This window comes from Pezoporus occidentalis, unplaced genomic scaffold, assembly GCF_034315485.1.
Source record: "Pezoporus occidentalis ecotype Australia unplaced genomic scaffold, CSIRO_AGI_Poc_V1 ctg28, whole genome shotgun sequence".
NCBI lineage: Eukaryota > Metazoa > Chordata > Aves > Psittaciformes > Psittacidae > Pezoporus > Pezoporus occidentalis.
Genome location: NW_026914718.1, coordinates 687,244 through 704,703, shown reverse-complemented (window position 1 = coordinate 704,703; position 17,460 = coordinate 687,244). Strand labels below are relative to the sequence as shown.

Below are 17,460 nucleotides of genomic sequence, written 5' to 3'. Positions count from 1 at the left end.
ATCAACACCCACCAACATCAACTTTACTGAAGTCTTCTTCAGGCTTACAGCCTATGTGTGGTCTACCTTAGAGGGTCCTGTCCTGCTTCTTTTCGAAGAGCTATTCTAATGCTCTTACAGAAATCCAGTTCCCTAAAGATCATAACTGATAATGACACCATGGCAGCATTGTAGGCCTTTGACTTCACTTCCAAGAGTCTTAACAGACCCTTTCACAAGGCGTTAATATCCATAGTGTGACACCTACTGCTTCAAAATGTACATTCATACCAATAGTGTTCTGAACAGTTATCTGGTTATACTGTGGAGTTAGTGCACATGGTTTCACTTTGTATCTTCCTTCCCTGTGCTTCCTGCGTGGCTTTTGGCAGGCTCATAAAAGAGATGACTCAGCCACTTGTCAGCACAATTTTTATGAGCTAAGGATAACTGAATAGGAAGCAGGCTTGTCTCTAAAGTAAAATCTTCATTGATTACTGATTTTTGAAGCACTTGTGTTTGAAGTGGGGTTAGCAGGAGAGACAGTACAGTAAGTTTCCCAGTAATAAGAAAGCATGTCTGCAAATCCCTGAGGGGTTTGTGAGATCGTCTATACATGTAAAAGATTAAAATGTTTCCCTTGCTTCACTGGTGACTAAATTTTTCTATCTCCCACTACAAAAATGACATTTTCTTTTTCTTACTTAATTTAGGATCACTACAGATTTACAATAAAATCTGAAACTCAAAAGCTAGCAACAAGTGACATTCCTCTGGATTTAGTGCTCCATAAACACAACAGAAAGCTAACATTACCTTTGGGCTCCCTTCCTTCATGAATACTTATCCTGAAGTCACTGAGTAACTCAGATGTACTTACGATTGAGTACGTGTGTTAAGAGATGTTTAGAATATAAGCCATTTTCAGCATTTGAAAGCAAAAGACACATTTACCATGGAGCGGTACAGTCAGACACTTGCATATGTCTGCAGTGCGGTACAGCACTTCCACTCTCACACACTCCCAAATTATCATTACCTAGGTGACTTATTTGAGAAAACACTTTTAGATGGGTGTAAGAGCTTTACCTTAATCAGACTGCATATAATTTGTTGTGCTGCATGGAGATCTCTGTCTTGTTTCCTGGAACAATCTGTTTTTACTCTGTATTCTCTGTGCTTCGCCCACCTTAAGGCTGCCCATCTTCAATGTTAACGTTACCTGCAAAACGACCACAATTAAATTACACAGTAATAATCAGCAGAATAATTCTTTCCTAATAGTAAAATTCTGATACTGATGTCCTACAGCTTCAAGTATTAGAGTTGGATGAATTTCAGAATACTGTTTGTGTAACTTGCACTAAGCAGATCACCCTATGCTTTGTCTATAGCTCAATAAGAGATTCCACTCTATTCAAGATTTTTATTATTATTACTATTATTAATTTCTACATAAAAAAGTTCACAAAGTCTCTGCCTATTCTTGGCTCACTATTACCTCTTCCAATAGCTTCCTTGGCACAAACATCTTTTGGATACTTAAAGAAACCTGACTATTTTCTCAAGCTATATTCTTTGTTCCATTAAAGTTCTTTGTGATTCTATGTGAACCACTGTCTGATAGCTAAAAATTCCTCTTTCCACAGCGCATTCCCCTTCAACCAGAATATCACAAAATATGGTTTGCATTACTTGTGTCTCAGTCCAGCTTCAGTATAAATGAATCACCTATGTTTACTGCTCCTTCTGTTGCCTCATTTTGCCATTTGCTCAAAGTCAGGATCTAACCCAAAATGCAGCAGTGCTCCACTCTGCAGTCATGTATTAGAAATGGTTTTCTTATCCAAAACTGGCAATATTAGTTCTACCAAAGACTAATGATTGAAGGCTCAAGTGTCAAGTGTACCACAGTCATTACAAGAATAGCTTTATCAGTCATTACAAGAATAGCTTTATCAGCTGAATAACATGCATTATATGAAGATTTATACATTTTTCTGATGTACCACTGCCTACAGGTATGGCTCTAAATCTGATGTATTCATTATCTTGCAGATAATTTTAAGACACATTTTTATTATGCTTCTATATGTGGCAGAGATCTCAGAATATGCCATGGGTATGAATTTGCTGTAAGGAAGAAAAATGCTAGAGGTGATATTCATCAGAAAACAAATGTTGCCGTGTTTCTTGTTACATGCAATTCAAGTTAATGAAAGTACAATGGTTTCACTAGGTAGAGGTCTTTTGGGTTCTTGGGGTTTTTTAAACTTACATTGAAATTTTATTTAAATAGGCTTCTCTCTTTTTTGGTCTTTCTGTTGTGGTTCGTTGGGTTTTTTTTCTCAACAAACTCTCTTACCCACATCTTTTGTAGTTTCTAGGACTGTATGTTTCTAGCTGGGCTAAACAAAGCCATTTAAATATGTAAAAATTAAGGAATGTTGCATGAGGAAAACAACCCACTCAGCACTAGTCTAAACAAGTCAAGTCCTGCACTTCATAAACAAACATTTCTACCCACCTCTCTTTTGCTATTTTTCTTTCTAATATGGAACACATGTAACTAGCTTTGAGACAACTGGAAGTAAAAGTATGTTTAGGATCATATTATCCACTATCTTTCAGGCACACAAAAAAACAAAGCTATTAGTACAACTCAGATAGATCTTGCATGATAAAATGTCTATTTAAGTGATGAAATTTATTTCTGCTGGCAAAGTCATTTCGGAATCACGTGATGGTGAATCTATTCATTCTTTTGTCTCTGCTTGCTCTGGTTTAATATGAAGCCTATAAGCTGTCTGTCACTACCTATTTTGATTCATTAACCTCATTATTGCAAATCAGTCAATTTTATCATGCTACTTAAATATATCAAAACGCAATGCAAGACTAAATTCATTAAATACTTTAGAAAACATGTAACTATTCCTGATGCATGAATTTACACAGTGCAGAAATGTTATTCTGGTGATAACTGGAAAGTTACTTTGCAGTAAGAAAATACTTTTACCCTCTTCACTTCTCCTCTCCCATCAGCTTTACTGAAGGGACCTAAAACCCAAGGTGGTGACTTTTATATTTCTTACAGTTATAACTGACATTGGTAAATTTCAAATTAATTGAACATGTGATTTGAAAAGAAAGAATTTCACCATTTCCTAAATCTTGGAGTTATGACACATTATTTGGATCAGAAACTTTGCATTTGATTTATATTACTAAGGACTGGGGGAGGTTTGTGCCAGTTTTTGGCAAGCTACAAAGGGAACTGATGAATCGATGCAGCCATACTTACTGCCTTGAGAAATACCTCAGCGTAACCAGATAGGAAGTGAACCAGTCCAAACGTCAGGTATCCCTCTCTTTTTCCTCCTGTTGGCTACTTCCGCTGCTTCCTCATCCCATAGGCCTGCAAGTCCTTTTCTGGCCGACAGCACTAGAGAGGTAGAAATGAGAATATCTGTCCCAGCGTTGCACTGCACTGGACTCTTGTTCCAGGCTTCTATTCTTGTACCTGTTAAATCAATAAAATAATAATAATAATAATAATTAAAAAACCACACAGGGCAAATATCAAAAAATAAATAGGAAACTGCTGGAGAATTAAAAAAAGAGGTTAAAGTGTTGGCTATCATTGATGAGTGGAAAATTTTCTCTTCCTTTTCTCCCTAGCAGCATACTGGTGGGGTTTTTAAGCAGAAGTAGGAAAAACATAAGGGAATAATAACTTTATCCAAAGCCAACTCAAAGTAGTTTGAAAAGTAGACAGTGTTTCTCGAGAGTCGTTTCTGATCACGCTGTTCATGCATCCTATGTAGTGAGGAAGCACATAAACCAGGGATTTAAATACAAACATACCAGAAAATTTAGTAATACCGTGCTAAGCATTATAATGTCCAATGTTTTTCCTGTTGAAAGGCAGTATAATGATTCCAAAACTTAAAGGGATCGTAGGGATAGAAACAACGGAAGTTTGGAAGGTGCTTTAATTCTGTGATAACATGATCCAGCCGGAATCTAAAAACTGAAGCTAATGACTATCACTCATTTCAATTTACCTGTTTCAGACTGATTGTTTTTCTTTTGCCCTTCCTTATGCTTCAGTATTTAGCATCGTTCAAGGGCACTCTACTTTTTAATGTCATAGCTTTCATATTATGAATTATTTTACTGTTTTTTTTTTAAAGCAAAATATTTCTGTAACAAACAATATACAAGAAGTACAAAGAATACTAGAACTGGCATCAGTAACCTATGATAGTACACAAGTGCAAGACTTTTCTATCATTGCGACACAACCACCCACAGTAAAGGACTTACCTTTGATTTTAGTGATTGATAAATGAGAAGGAAAATCCAGAGTTCATTCACTCACATACGATAGTGCTGCATGGGTTTTATTTAACATAAAGGAGCAATTCCTAATTATTGCATCATTACAGAAAAGAGAGATGATTCTAGATAAACCTGAAAAAAGCAGCCCACTAAATAGAGATGCAAGTGATATCTGCTCCTGCAGGGGTTTAGTATTTAGCACGGGAACTAACTGAAGGGTTATGTTAAATTTGATGGCTTGGATTTTGCGAGGATCTACAGATGTGAAATCAAGGCAATAAACCTATTCTTGTTATTCTGAAACATCTAAATTACACATTTAACGAAGGCTACAATAAAAGGAAGTTAAAGCATTTCTACTGCATTAAGATTTGTGTATGTAAGTACAGTATTTCACTTGCAAGTTGGCGGCCTTCTCCAAATCTGATACAGAAATTTGGTAACTGTCAATGGCTAACTAGATGATTTTGCAACACCAAAAAGTATGCTGCTCACATATAGAATGTTCTGCCATTTCCACCAGCTGCTGAGTAAAAAAGAATGTAAGAAAGAAATTAAGAGTCCATGAAGATTTGAATGTTAAAGGAAACACGGCAGCCTTAGGCCATTACATTTTTTTAACACGTATATATGTGGATAAAAATCCACTGAACCATTCTGTGATTCTCTGACTGACATCCATAACATTTATTGAGGCTGTTCATAATTGCTTTCTTACAGGTAACTATTTAACAACACTGGCAGGCTGTGGATAGACTGTCTTGGCAAGAAATCATTAGTTGCTGTATAATGAATATTTTACACATATTACATGACTGACTCAGGCTTAATCCCACCATGAATTATAGTCTTCGCATGTGCCAACTTGCTGCAGCTAACAGCTCTACATCTCTATTAGTGTGAACTCACCAAAGGTGACTTTTCATAAAGCTTGATTCCACTGTAGGTATCAATGTAAATCAGAGAAATTTGAAGAGAATTTCAAGGAGCTCTTCCTTAACACTGATCCACCTTCTTTTTCCCTTTTCCACTGACCCTTCCCTCTCCCTTTCCTTATACAGCACACATGCTCTGCCACCCAGGGCAAGCACTTTTTCCACACAAAAGGACTGCAGTGGGTCATGAAAGATGCAGGATGCACAATTCACTGCTAGTGGAACAAGGCAGAGATGTAGGTAAGGAAAATGCAGTGATTAATGACAACCCAGTCAAAGAGAAATACAAAACTTCTAATTTCAGATTTCCTAAATGTCAATCCTACGAAGTATTAGTTTCTGCTTTCTGAACTAACTTGTCTTCCAGACACTGCACAGAAGGAAAGATCTTTTAACTGGTCTTTAACAGAAGTATAGTTTAGCTTTCCTTTCTGCCATAAATCACATTAAAAAAGAGGTTTTGAAGGTTCTGCCAATCAGCCAAGCTTATGTTGTAGCCACTTCATGAACATCTAATCTGTCCATGTGCTTGGCCACATGGCTAACCAATTATTCAGAAGGTGGTTTTCGAAGTTCAGAGCCTTGCTTCGATTTATTTTATTTGCAAAAGTGGGCTTGTTGCCTTTCTGGAAAACCAAAACCAAAGAACTATCATGTGTTCAGCTGTCCACAGGACATTACATTAGGACATTCCTATGTTTATCAACACAAAATGGAAGGCATCTTACATGAAGCACTTTTTTATGAAGTGCTTCAGAATCCAACAATGAAAAGCCTATTACATAGAGCTAGGTACCTACAGATTGTCACACCATTCATTTTAATATAACCCCACAAACATTCCAATATTTGATAATAAAATAATGTTACATTTCATTTGATGAAGCAAGTTTAATTTACAGCTCCTTGTAATTAAAATCCCACCTAAATGCATGACTTTCCTTTTCCCTGTAACTCAGCTGCCGCAATACCTGTCAATACCTAATATAGTCCTTAATCCTTACTTCCCTTTTCACCACTGAAGTATTTGCAGCTCTCCATCTTTTTGGCAGGACAAGGGGTAGCACACATATGGTCCGATTTGTGAGCTGAGACACGTGAGCCAACAATGCTTCCTGAAATGACGAAGCCAGAGGAATACTCACTGCAATCTCACCTGCATTTCAGTGAGGGAACTTGGAGAGTGTCCCTCCTTTACCAGCTGCTGTGCCTATAAGATCACTCTCCTCTACAACTGACACAAGCTAGGCAGTGGTTTCAAAAGCTACTGAGGAGATGAAGAATAACTACCAAAGAACAATATCCTGCATCTTTTTTCTACCATATTCTAAGCAACTAGAGAGAAATGGGCATTGCAAGAGTGAAATGATAACAATGTCACATCAAATGGCAGTTCCTTAAGGTAGGATAAAGTACGCAAAGCTAGCGTATTAGAAATCTAACATCAGTACATAAAGGCATCCCCCAGTCAGCATCTTTAAATGCAGTATACAGCTGTCTGGAAGCTGGTATGTCTGGCAACATTTGGCTCCAAATAACAGCCCAGAATGCATATTCTGCCAGGACAGGTAAGCAGAATTAATGCAGAGAACATACTGAAGCATTCAGAAGTACTTCATTTACTCTATACAAGCTGGCTTTTGAGCTTGTGCATAAAATAGCCTCCTGAGGCTTAGAAATAAAATACTATTTAACATTCTGCGCATGGAGCTGTACTTTGAATGAATCAGTGGTGTTGTCAATATGGGGAACCCTTTCAGTTTAGCACGTATGAACTGAGTAATTCTGAACTACTTTCACTATTCCCATTCCAGTAAAAGCACAGGATCCAAAGACATTACAGGAAGGGGTTTATAGTTGTTCTCTGGGAGTCATTTCAATTCTGTCAGATCACTGACTGTGTCAGCAGATGTTTGCATCATCCAAGGTTAATCAGAGGGAATAAGGAATCAGCATCATCATAGGTCAGTGGAATTGCAGAGTCTATAAATAAAGGGATTAATGTGAAATGCTGTAAGCATTAAAAAAGCTTTTGGTGTAAAATATGGACTCTGTCATTTCCCTCAAAGGCTGGTGTGTCACTGCTTCTGATTTCAGCATGTACCCCACAAGCCAACAGAGACCCACCCAATGAATTAGTTTGAAGTGAAATTTTTTTTTTTAATTGAAAGATTAGAAGCAAGGAACAGGGAAGAGAACCTGCAAAAGGGGAGGAAAATTATTCAGCACTGCACACCTTGTGAACTATAAAGAGATGGCATGTTAGGAAAGACACTGTATATATAGTTTCATGTGCAAACTGCTGGCCAAATGTCAAGGAAGTGCAGGAGAGAGACTTAGAGTTATATTGAAAATGTAATTCTAAAGACAGACCACTTGAGCCAAGGATTCAATAACTAATGGAGAGGAGGTTTGATACACAGGTCAAACAATTAAGCCTTCAACAGGAAATATTTACGGGCTGAGATTACAGAGCTGATAAATGAAAGGCATCTGGGATGAAAAAGAATTACTTCAAAACAGTTTAGCACTGCTATCTTTTCCATTTATGATGGCTGCTGACTGAGGTGGCATGCTACCAAGCAAGGATGTTTTGAACATTATGGTTTGTCTGAATTAGGATTTATCAAGAACCAAAGTAACTCAATCTACAATTTTCTTTTGACACAACTCTACATGCAAATAGTTTATAGGGCAACAAAAATACACTTTTTCTCCTAAAGACAGCAAAAATGGTCAACTTGAAGTGAAAATAAGGTGGCTTACATCAAGATGGATTACGGTGCAATCAGAAAAAGCATACATCCAGATGAATTAAGTAAAAAAGTAAAAACTTAAAGCACACAAAAAATTCCATAACACTTGCTTAGGGCATGCATCCTGATCAGTCATTTATCTTCCACATTATGCTGGAACTTGAAATTCTATTAGATAATACACTGACAATAGCACTTATTTTGTTGCACACATATAAGCATAATATTAGGGATTCTCTAATTCTTCTAGCACAATCCCATATTTTGCAGTTATTGCTCTGTAGAATTCCCTTGATAATCTGAGTTGCAATATGAAAGTAATCACTCCAAGTAGGATTGCTTTACAATGAGGTTACAATTTCTTTGCATTTAATTTTTTCTTTAATTTTTGAGATAAATGCATTAGTAGCCTCTTTGCTTATTTCTTCTTGTGTTAATACAGTTCTTTAGCGTAAATATCTTTCTTTTATGTTGTACGCCCCATTCAGTTTTTGTCTAATCCACACAAATATATCCCCCCTTCTTTGCTGAGCTTTGCCAGACCAACCAAGCCAATGTCTTCTGCTCCATTCTTTTACAATCATCTCTCCATTCCCTTTATAGTTCCAGTAAGTACATCCATATCGTTTTCTCACACGGCATGCCTTTTCCACAGGAGTTATTCAAGTTGCACACAGCTTTTGCCCGGCCCTGAACTTCCAATGGCAGTATCTTATCCAGTAAACTCTAAATCACATTTTCATGGTTTACTCACATTCAGGTTGTGCTGAACACACACATTTTTTTCATATTAGTTGCTTCTGACACTAAGCCTACAGCAGATATTCTTACTGCCAGTCTCTAAGAAAACAGCTTTATCTTATCCAATCTTAACCCATTCCTTTTATGTCAGTCCTCAGTCGTTTGAATTCGCTCCTTGTACTGACCGCTGGTTTAATCAGGATGTGTCTATTTTTAAATGCCAAGGTCATTAACAGAACTATGAAACAAGAATGTTTGCAAAACTCTTCCTTCAGGTTCACCATTTATAAACCCAAGCCAGACTGAGTACAAGCCAGCGTCCCACGCTGTTAACCTCTGCCAGCATAAGATATTTCTTACCATTCCACTATTCCCCATCCTACGTGGTAGTTTCACGTGGTGCTGAAAGCCAGATACATCACAAATACACCAGAGAAGGCTAATTTTGGCTCTTTTCCCCCCAGATTTCTGTCTACAGACAATCAGATGTTTTAAATGAAATAAATTTGCTCACCACATACGTACTGATTTGCAGTTGGCAAAGTTGTACCACTTTTTGGTTTTCCTGGTTTCCATGTTTCCTTCACAATTGCGGTGAAGTTTGCCTCCTGCTGAGGCTAGACAATTTTGGTATAGTTCCTGGGTCACATTATTACCCTTTCTTTCCCCATCTTTAGTGGAAGAACCACAATTGAAGTAATCAGTTTAAATGAAATTACTGACCTGCATCCAGTCATTATTCACAACATAGTATTTTTACACATTGTACATCAATATTCTTTTTTTGCATATAACAGTTAGTGAGCCTTCCTAGGGGACTGCTCGTTAGAAGGAATAGGCCAAATTTCCATTTTGACAGGACTTACATTTCTTAGAGCTCAAGGTACTTTACTATTTAGAAAAACATGCTCTACCTGAAGGACCAAAGGTTAATTTTAAGCTACTGAAAACTTGTTAGCAACACTATGTTTCTGTGCAGTCCTTCAAGTAGATAATATGTAAAGTGAGTGACCACCATTCTGAGTCTAAATCAGCTACACCCTCTGAGCCATTTCAAAAACATGAAGCCAAAGAAGTTATAAAAGGAAGATCTGCACAGTTTTCCTCACAGCCAGTTTGCTGATGGTTTGTCTCACATGTGTTAATCTGCTCAAGGAAAATTCACAACCATTACAATTTTGTCTATTGAGCCACATCTATTAAAATAAAGAAATGAATAAAAGAATAAACATCTAAGCCCTCCTACTTCCTGCAGGTACACTACATCTTGCTACGAAAAACCTGAAATGAAGAGAGTTCCTGCTGAGACTGAATAGCTGCTTCCACAGCAGTAAAAGAAGGTGATTGGTTTTATTCCTTTCTAGAAGTGTCATGCTCCTTCTCTGGCAGTCTTTGGAACTCCCTCACTATTGTAGCATATTTAGTGATTATATCCATAAACAATATTACAGTCACCAAGCTATCAGACTGCTGCTGATTTTTTAATTTAACAGTTCCTCTGAGCAATAACCAAGAAACACAACTCAGAATTAGTCAGAGGTAGCATTGGTTTAATCTTTGAGAATGATGAAGCCGGTATGTATAAACTACTGTAATTCACAGCAAATTAAAACAGAACTCTCACACAAGCAAGTATGTTTAAAAATCCTTTAGAGATAATTTGAAATGTCTTGAAATTAATTAATTAAAGTTAATTGCTTTTCCTGGCCCACCTTAAAAAGGGAAATGTGAAGGGTCATATTTAAAAATAGATTAGAATTAGAATCAATAAGAATTTTTTCTCTGATGTTCTCCAAGAGAATGTGAAGAGAAGGGTTTGCAAAGGTTTTTTTATAAGAAACAGCTTTATAGTTGTGAACAGAAACACACATTCAAAATTCCCCCTGCACAAACAACATTAACATTTTAATCATAGAATCACAGACTGGTTTGGGCTGAAAAGGACCTTAAGGTCATCATCCAGTTCCAATCCCCTGCCACAGCCAGGGACACCTTCCACTAGACCAGGTTGTTCCATGCCCTGTCCAACCTGGCCTTTAATACAACTGCATTTAGAAATTCCTGAAAAATGTTTCTTCCAATTCCCATTTTCCAAAAAGTTTTCCAAAACATAAGATACCCAAAATAAAAGTTTGGAAATTAGACAGGTCTAAAATTATATGGCATTAACTTTGGGACATCCTTTTCAGATTTGGATTGTTACAGACAGCTAAGTGTGTGAATTACACATATGTTTGAATATTAAGAAATGTTACAAAGACATTGAAACCAAAAACTCCTATTATTAAAATCTGCAGATTGCCCATATAAGCACATAGAAACATAAGCATATTGCCCAAAGTACATGTAATAGCATCACAGTATATTTGGTTTGAGACATAAGAAATAAACAGGACTTTTGATAACACCAATTGTTTACTCCAATAAACAGCTATTTCCTTTTCCTCAAATTTCCATACACACAACACAGACAAATTAAAGTCAGCTCATTGTTCTGAGAGGTAACTACCAAATTCTATTGGAAAGCTACTGATTTCAGTTTAGCACAGGCTTCCCTACAGTCAACATGGGCGCAATTGAGGACTACAAAACCAGTAAAAAACAGAAAAAGATATTTTTGATTCAGACATACCAATGAAAAATGTTTCTATAACCACACCCAAAATGGTGAAATTTAAATCTGATTTTAAATCCAAGAAAAACAATATATATGTCCTGAGTTACCACAAGATAATGTGGGAAGGTGTCACTTGGTGGCTACAAAACTCAAAGCACATCCACGGTAACAGCTCTGGCACTTGATTCAACTTGGATTAGTTCATGTGGATTGCCATCATCTTACCTTACAGGGTTTCCACAAAACATGGAGTTGTGGTTCCCATCAGTGCTGACTGTGAGCACTTGAGAAGCATGTACAACAGACTACATGATCCTCCCCTGGGTAAGGAAAACAGCAAAAAAAAACCAAACCAACCCCACAACACCCTACCTTAATCTTTCTTTGTATTGAAAATATTCTTGCTAATTAAAAATACTATGAAAGGAACAAAGCAAAGTAAGTTATAAAAGTTCATGGTTTTGTTACCTGGGGGCTCAGTCCAACAACTTGCTAAAAGACTGTAGAGTACATTTGGTGAAAGGCTTCTGACCCCCAGCAGTACCTTTGTAATTGAGGCTTTATGGAGGAGGTGGACTCATTAAGCCTAACATTATGAGCTTAGAAGACAACTAAACCTGGGTCTGTTAAGGATGTATTCAATAAAACTAAATTAGGAAATACATATGTTTAAGGGGAAGGATGCGATTAACTCTGAACTGTTCTCCATCATGATGATTTTTTTTCATTTTGAAAGATAATGTTTAGAACTGATCATGTGTATGCTCAGTGTAACTCAAAACAGCAAAATGGTCACCGGCATTAATTCCATTACCCTTTGGCCTTTTAACTGCTTTTATAGGCAGCTTTTGCCACCCTTTCCCTGGATATTCTAACAGCAAAGATTCTTAAGAGGCCAATGGAAGGAATAAGAAAGTGTGAGGATATTTTATACTTTATGATAATAAACATTTTAAAGCTGACAAACTGAAAACTTACACTATACAGTGTATGTGTATAATTCTTACAACTCTGTATGACCCAGCTATGTTTAGAAAAAAAAAGGCTATCTAATTTTAGTCACTCTTAACAGACCAGCTGCTATAATTTTTATTTACTGAAAATACTAATTCTTTATTTAACCTCTAAGTAGTTCAGAAAAAGCAGAATGTAAAGACTAGTCTGTAAAAGCTAAAGATGTTTTGTAGTAAGAAACATATGATAAACAAGGCAAGCAGCAATTCCTTTGAGGCTTTGGCCTCTGTTAGCCTGTGCTAGCAGGTCTGTTTGACCTACTTTTTAGCTAATACAGATAGACAATTGCTGAATCGGAACAGGCTTCTGTGCAAACTCTACACATCTAAAATAATAACCTAAAAAGTGCTATGTCATACTCCAAGCAATCATTTTTAATAACTGAAGCTGATTAGGGATCTGCAAAGATGAAGTTACAAGTTTTAACATGCCCTAAGGGGATATTAATTTATCATCAATACACAAAAAGTACTGGCATGGAAAAACATTTTTAAGGAAGATAGTTATGTAAATTAATAACTCCGGTATTTAAATTAAATATCTAGATATTGAGATTGCCTCTGTGTGTGTGTTTGTTATCTGTTACATTGGGATGAAAACAGGGGTGGTTCCTGCACGTTCTTCAAAGGGGTTAAAAGCAATTTGTATTCAATACATCGATGTTCCACTTTAATCTGTCTACGATTAAGAAAAATGTCACACCTAGTTGGAGGCATAATGAATGAACAGCTGCGTAATAAAGCACGTGTATTATGGGAAATGAGCTACATGGGTCATGGAAAAAGCTTTTTTGTCCACAAGGAGTCACGTCTGCAATGGCAGTATTTATTCCCTGAAGTAAAGCTGTTCAGACACGTATCTCAGGCAGTCAGCAGCCTGGCTTGGTCCTACTTGAAGTATCAATTTCTACAAGCTTCTTCATGAAGTGCAAAATAGTGGGAATACAGCACACTGTATGATGTTTTAATATCTGTAATAGCTAAAATGTACGGATACAGAAAAAAATTAAACTCTTGGTGAAAATGCACTGCTGCAATACATTGTTGGGTAAATGCAATGTGACTAAATAAACAATTATTTTCTCACATTTCATTGGTCACAAATATGCTATTTGGCTAAAGACGATTTTTACAATGTCACTACAAAATGGGATTTTTGCCATTTTACTCAGATAATGTTATTAATGACAGAGGCTGTTAATAAGTGAGCTGAGTCAGAATTACAGTCAGAAATCACCAGTTGTGCATTTTCCATTTGTGACATTGGAGCTGTTTGATTCAACTCAAATATTATTCATGGAATGGAATCAAAAATTTCATAACACTTCAGAGCAAAAGTGTAGGTCGGAAACAATTCACTTATCACTTTGGTGACCCCTGCTTATGGCATATAGATGTATAAATACAAGCGTACATACATACGCATACGTATACGCATATTTTTAAGTATATAGCTTTTGACTAGAAAAAGAAGACAGTTATGGAAAAATATACTAAGTCTTCAGCTAAATTCCTCTATTATTCCCTTTATTTTGTGCCAAGACCTTTCTTCTCTCCAGCTATGGTCTTTCACTTATGTCTGCTTATGCCTTTTTATTTTTGCATATTATAGCTACAGTATCTAAAACTTCCTAAAGCACATAGGCCTAATGATGGCAGTAAGGTATTTCTATTCCGTATTTTTAGTCAATTTTTAAGCCTGGAGATCACAATTTGATATACTCTGGGTTTTATCAAGATTAATATAGCTGTACTGAATTCCATTCTCATTTGAGAGTGGTGATTACATAAATTACAACAAAACAAGTGTTTATAAAGTAAACTGATTAATTTCTTTTTCTGCATTGAGCTGTTATTTCTAAGCTAAGCTGACATGCAATTCACAAGTATGTGCTTTTTAGATAAGAAGGCAGCAAGGCAGTATTCACAGATGCACATCTGTTGGGTTTAGTCCTTGGGCATAATTATTTGTACTTAGGTTGGATGCAGTTTGTCTGTGGCTCTCACGAGGCTACAATCTTGAAGGGGCAGTTATTGTGCTATGGAATGGTGAAGGAGGCAAGTGGGGTTCCTTAATGCTTTGCTGCCATCATGTGGCCGGTGAGATCAATAAAATGATGGGGAGGAAGATCAGCCATCAAAATAACAGGTCTGGACAGCCTATCTGGAAGCCAGAGACTGGATCCCAAATGATTTTAACAACTTACTAAGAAGCTGACTGACTGGACATCAAAACTCAGCTGCTTTTCAGAACTGTGACATTTAGTCACTGCCATTTGCTGAAAATACCCACAACAAATGCTACGGCTCACTTCTCTCTTCCAGGTTCTCTAAGACACCAGTGTTTAAATTGTGCCTGCTCCAGGAAGTATCTATTATCCCTTCAACTAGCAAAAGCATCAGACTTGCATTCAGTACCTTGCCGAGTAAAACCCTGCACAAAAAGTTCTAAGTAGCAGAACAGTAGCCTGGAGTAGTAATTACTATGATCAAAACCAGCTGTTCTCAGCAATACCAGGTTTAGGAGTTATAGCAGCATTTATCCCGAGGAACCTAGGGTCAATGAAAAATTTATAAAGGAAAAGAAACTATAGCCCTGAGCCTTACTCAGTGTTACTAACACGAACCGTGGTCCGCTACGTAATATAAAAGTGAATGAACCCCACCTAATTTTCAGTGTCGGTAACTACTCTGGGTCAGAACTTCTTCTGTACCCTATGACTTATCTTAAAAAAAAAAAAAAAGGCAAAAAATAAAAAGGAAAACAATATCTTTCATGCTTTAACTGAAATTCATTTCCTTGGCAACACCTGATGACAAATGAGTCCATAGAAAGTTTGAAGGAGATGTCCAAAACCCGGAGGATACTTCACGTACTTTGATGTTGATAGAAGGAAAACTATCTGGAGAAGGTATGAGAAAACTAGACTGTATGGGAAGAGTTTGGCTGTTAACTGCAGCTACAATACTAGTCATTTTCTGAAGAAAGATCTAGTCTTGGAATCATTTTCTAAATCTGTTATGTAGCTTGTGGTATGTGACACAGCGTGCTCAGTACTCGCTTCACAATCCACAAGGCCATTAGCAAGGGATGATTGCGTTTTACCCTTCTGCATCCTTGGATGTTCATCCATGAGGATACAGATATGGGTGAGGAATTCATATGCCAAACTCTGGAAAATATTACTTGGCTTCCCTGACAGATTATTTTGGCAGTCCTAATGGCAGGTTTTTGGTTACTACTGGGTCTGCTCTTTGCTGGGGCTTGTGTTAGAGATAACTTTGTTCTTGAACGGCATTTTGGTCTTAACATAGAAGCATTTCACTAGATTCATCTGGTTTAAGCATTCAGTCATTGCGTGCCTTTTCATTAGATACAAATAAGAGATATACCATCAAATTGAATATTTTGCAAGGTCTCGGTTTCATAAAAATAGCGAACTTTACAATCTTCAGTATTTCCTCCCTCTTTACCACAGATGGAAACTAAGTTGGAAACATTTAATCCGGTACACAAACATGTTTTTATTAGGAACAAAACCACTGCAATTTGTTCACAGCTTCTTTTTAAAAAACATTCTGATGTAAACCTATTCCATGTTATACATCCGTATGTTGGCTTACTTATAAAGGCAACAGCTATTAATGTCTTTATTTAAAAAAAAAAAAAGCTTTCCAAGGTATCCAAACTTCTGCTACCCCCCTCAAAAGGTTTTAAAAGGCCAAAACCTTGCAAAATAACTGTGTGATCTTTAAGGTTCCTTCCAACCCAAGCCATTCTGTGGTTCGGACTCTATGTGCTAACCATATTAAGGGTAATCCAGACAACCTAGTGAAGAGAACATGGATTTTCCAGGAGTGCACATGGAACAAATCTGTGTTTCTAGATATATATGTGAATATATATATATATATATATATAGTGTATATGTGTGCTCTGTGTGTGTGCACACCTTCTGAGAACATTGCTTCAGCCTTACTTCAGAACCTAAGCACACGAGGTGCTTTGCCTCTCTTGGGCTGTTGGATATGACAGGATGTATTTTTCACTAACAAAAATAATTTGTGGTATATAGTTAGGGGTGAGAAATGTGTATTGGTGCTCCAGTGATACCCTCTCAAAAACAAATGTGAGGCTGCACCTATCTGTCTATAGAGGGCCTCCTGCACCTGGTCATCCTGGTCAGGTGGCCTGTAGCAGATGCCTTTAATCTGACCCTTAAGCTCCTCATCCATCCCCAGGCAGAGCTCTGCACGCTCCAGCTGGTCACTGAGGGTGACAACCCCTCATCATTATCTCCAGTTTGTTTTTCCACCCACAACTGTAATTACATGATTAATTCTCAACCTTTTGAGAATAATCCAACCAACCTTTTTTGTCTTCAAATGAGAAAATGCTTTAAAATACATATAATTTCAAACACATGAGTTAGCCCACCAACCACAATCTTTTGCATGTTCACACCATAACCAGTGACAACAAAGAAACGTGCAGAACATTGACAGGGCTACCAAATATAAGTAGGAGGGCAAGCCAACTTTGGTCAAGGCAAAATAAACTTTTTCAGAAGTGGTCAGCCTAAAGCTGACAGCAAAAAGGGACCAAGATTGGCTGGTAGAATATTAAACCTGGGGACTTAACAGGGAGTGTGAAGGGAATGGCTACAGGTATGGGGGTAAAGAGGGAAATGTATGCAGAGCCAATGCGGAAAGCACATGATAGACAGTCAACCTGTAACATGGCAAGAGACAGAAGAAATAATATCTTCAGGGAAGGTACTTACATTTATAGCTTGCAGAGACAGTCATGAAAACAGTGTCTGGTCATCATTGCTATCTGAACATAGTAAAAATGAGGCCCTGTTTGAAATGAGAGAAATAAATGTTATGATTATCATTGCAAAAAAAACAAACAAAAAATAGATTTACACAACCAGTTACAGGCTAATAATCTGTATGTATGCATATACTTAAGCATGTAAGATTTTGTTGCTTTTTTTAGAGATGAATTAGGATTCAGATGTGGTATTTTCTGAAGCTTTGTAGAAGCACTTATCCAGCTGAATATGAAGTAA

The 17,460-nt window shown here is 37.1% G+C and overlaps 1 long non-coding RNA gene across 2 annotated transcripts; it reads right to left on the bottom strand.

Annotated features, from left to right (window-relative positions):
• Positions 1-2,697: 2,697 nt before the first annotated feature.
• On the bottom strand, positions 2,698-17,246 carry LOC134167073 (uncharacterized). 2 transcript variants are annotated; one of them, XR_009966061.1, is made up of 3 exons: positions 17,170-17,246; positions 15,196-15,288; positions 2,698-3,495 (listed from the first exon to the last, which is right to left on the bottom strand). It is a non-coding gene; the product is annotated as an uncharacterized LOC134167073 (long non-coding RNA). The 2 variants fall into 2 exon arrangements; XR_009966060.1 differs by lacking the exon at positions 2,698-3,495 and adding an exon at positions 11,771-13,365.
• Between the last annotated feature and the right edge of the window lie 214 nt (positions 17,247-17,460).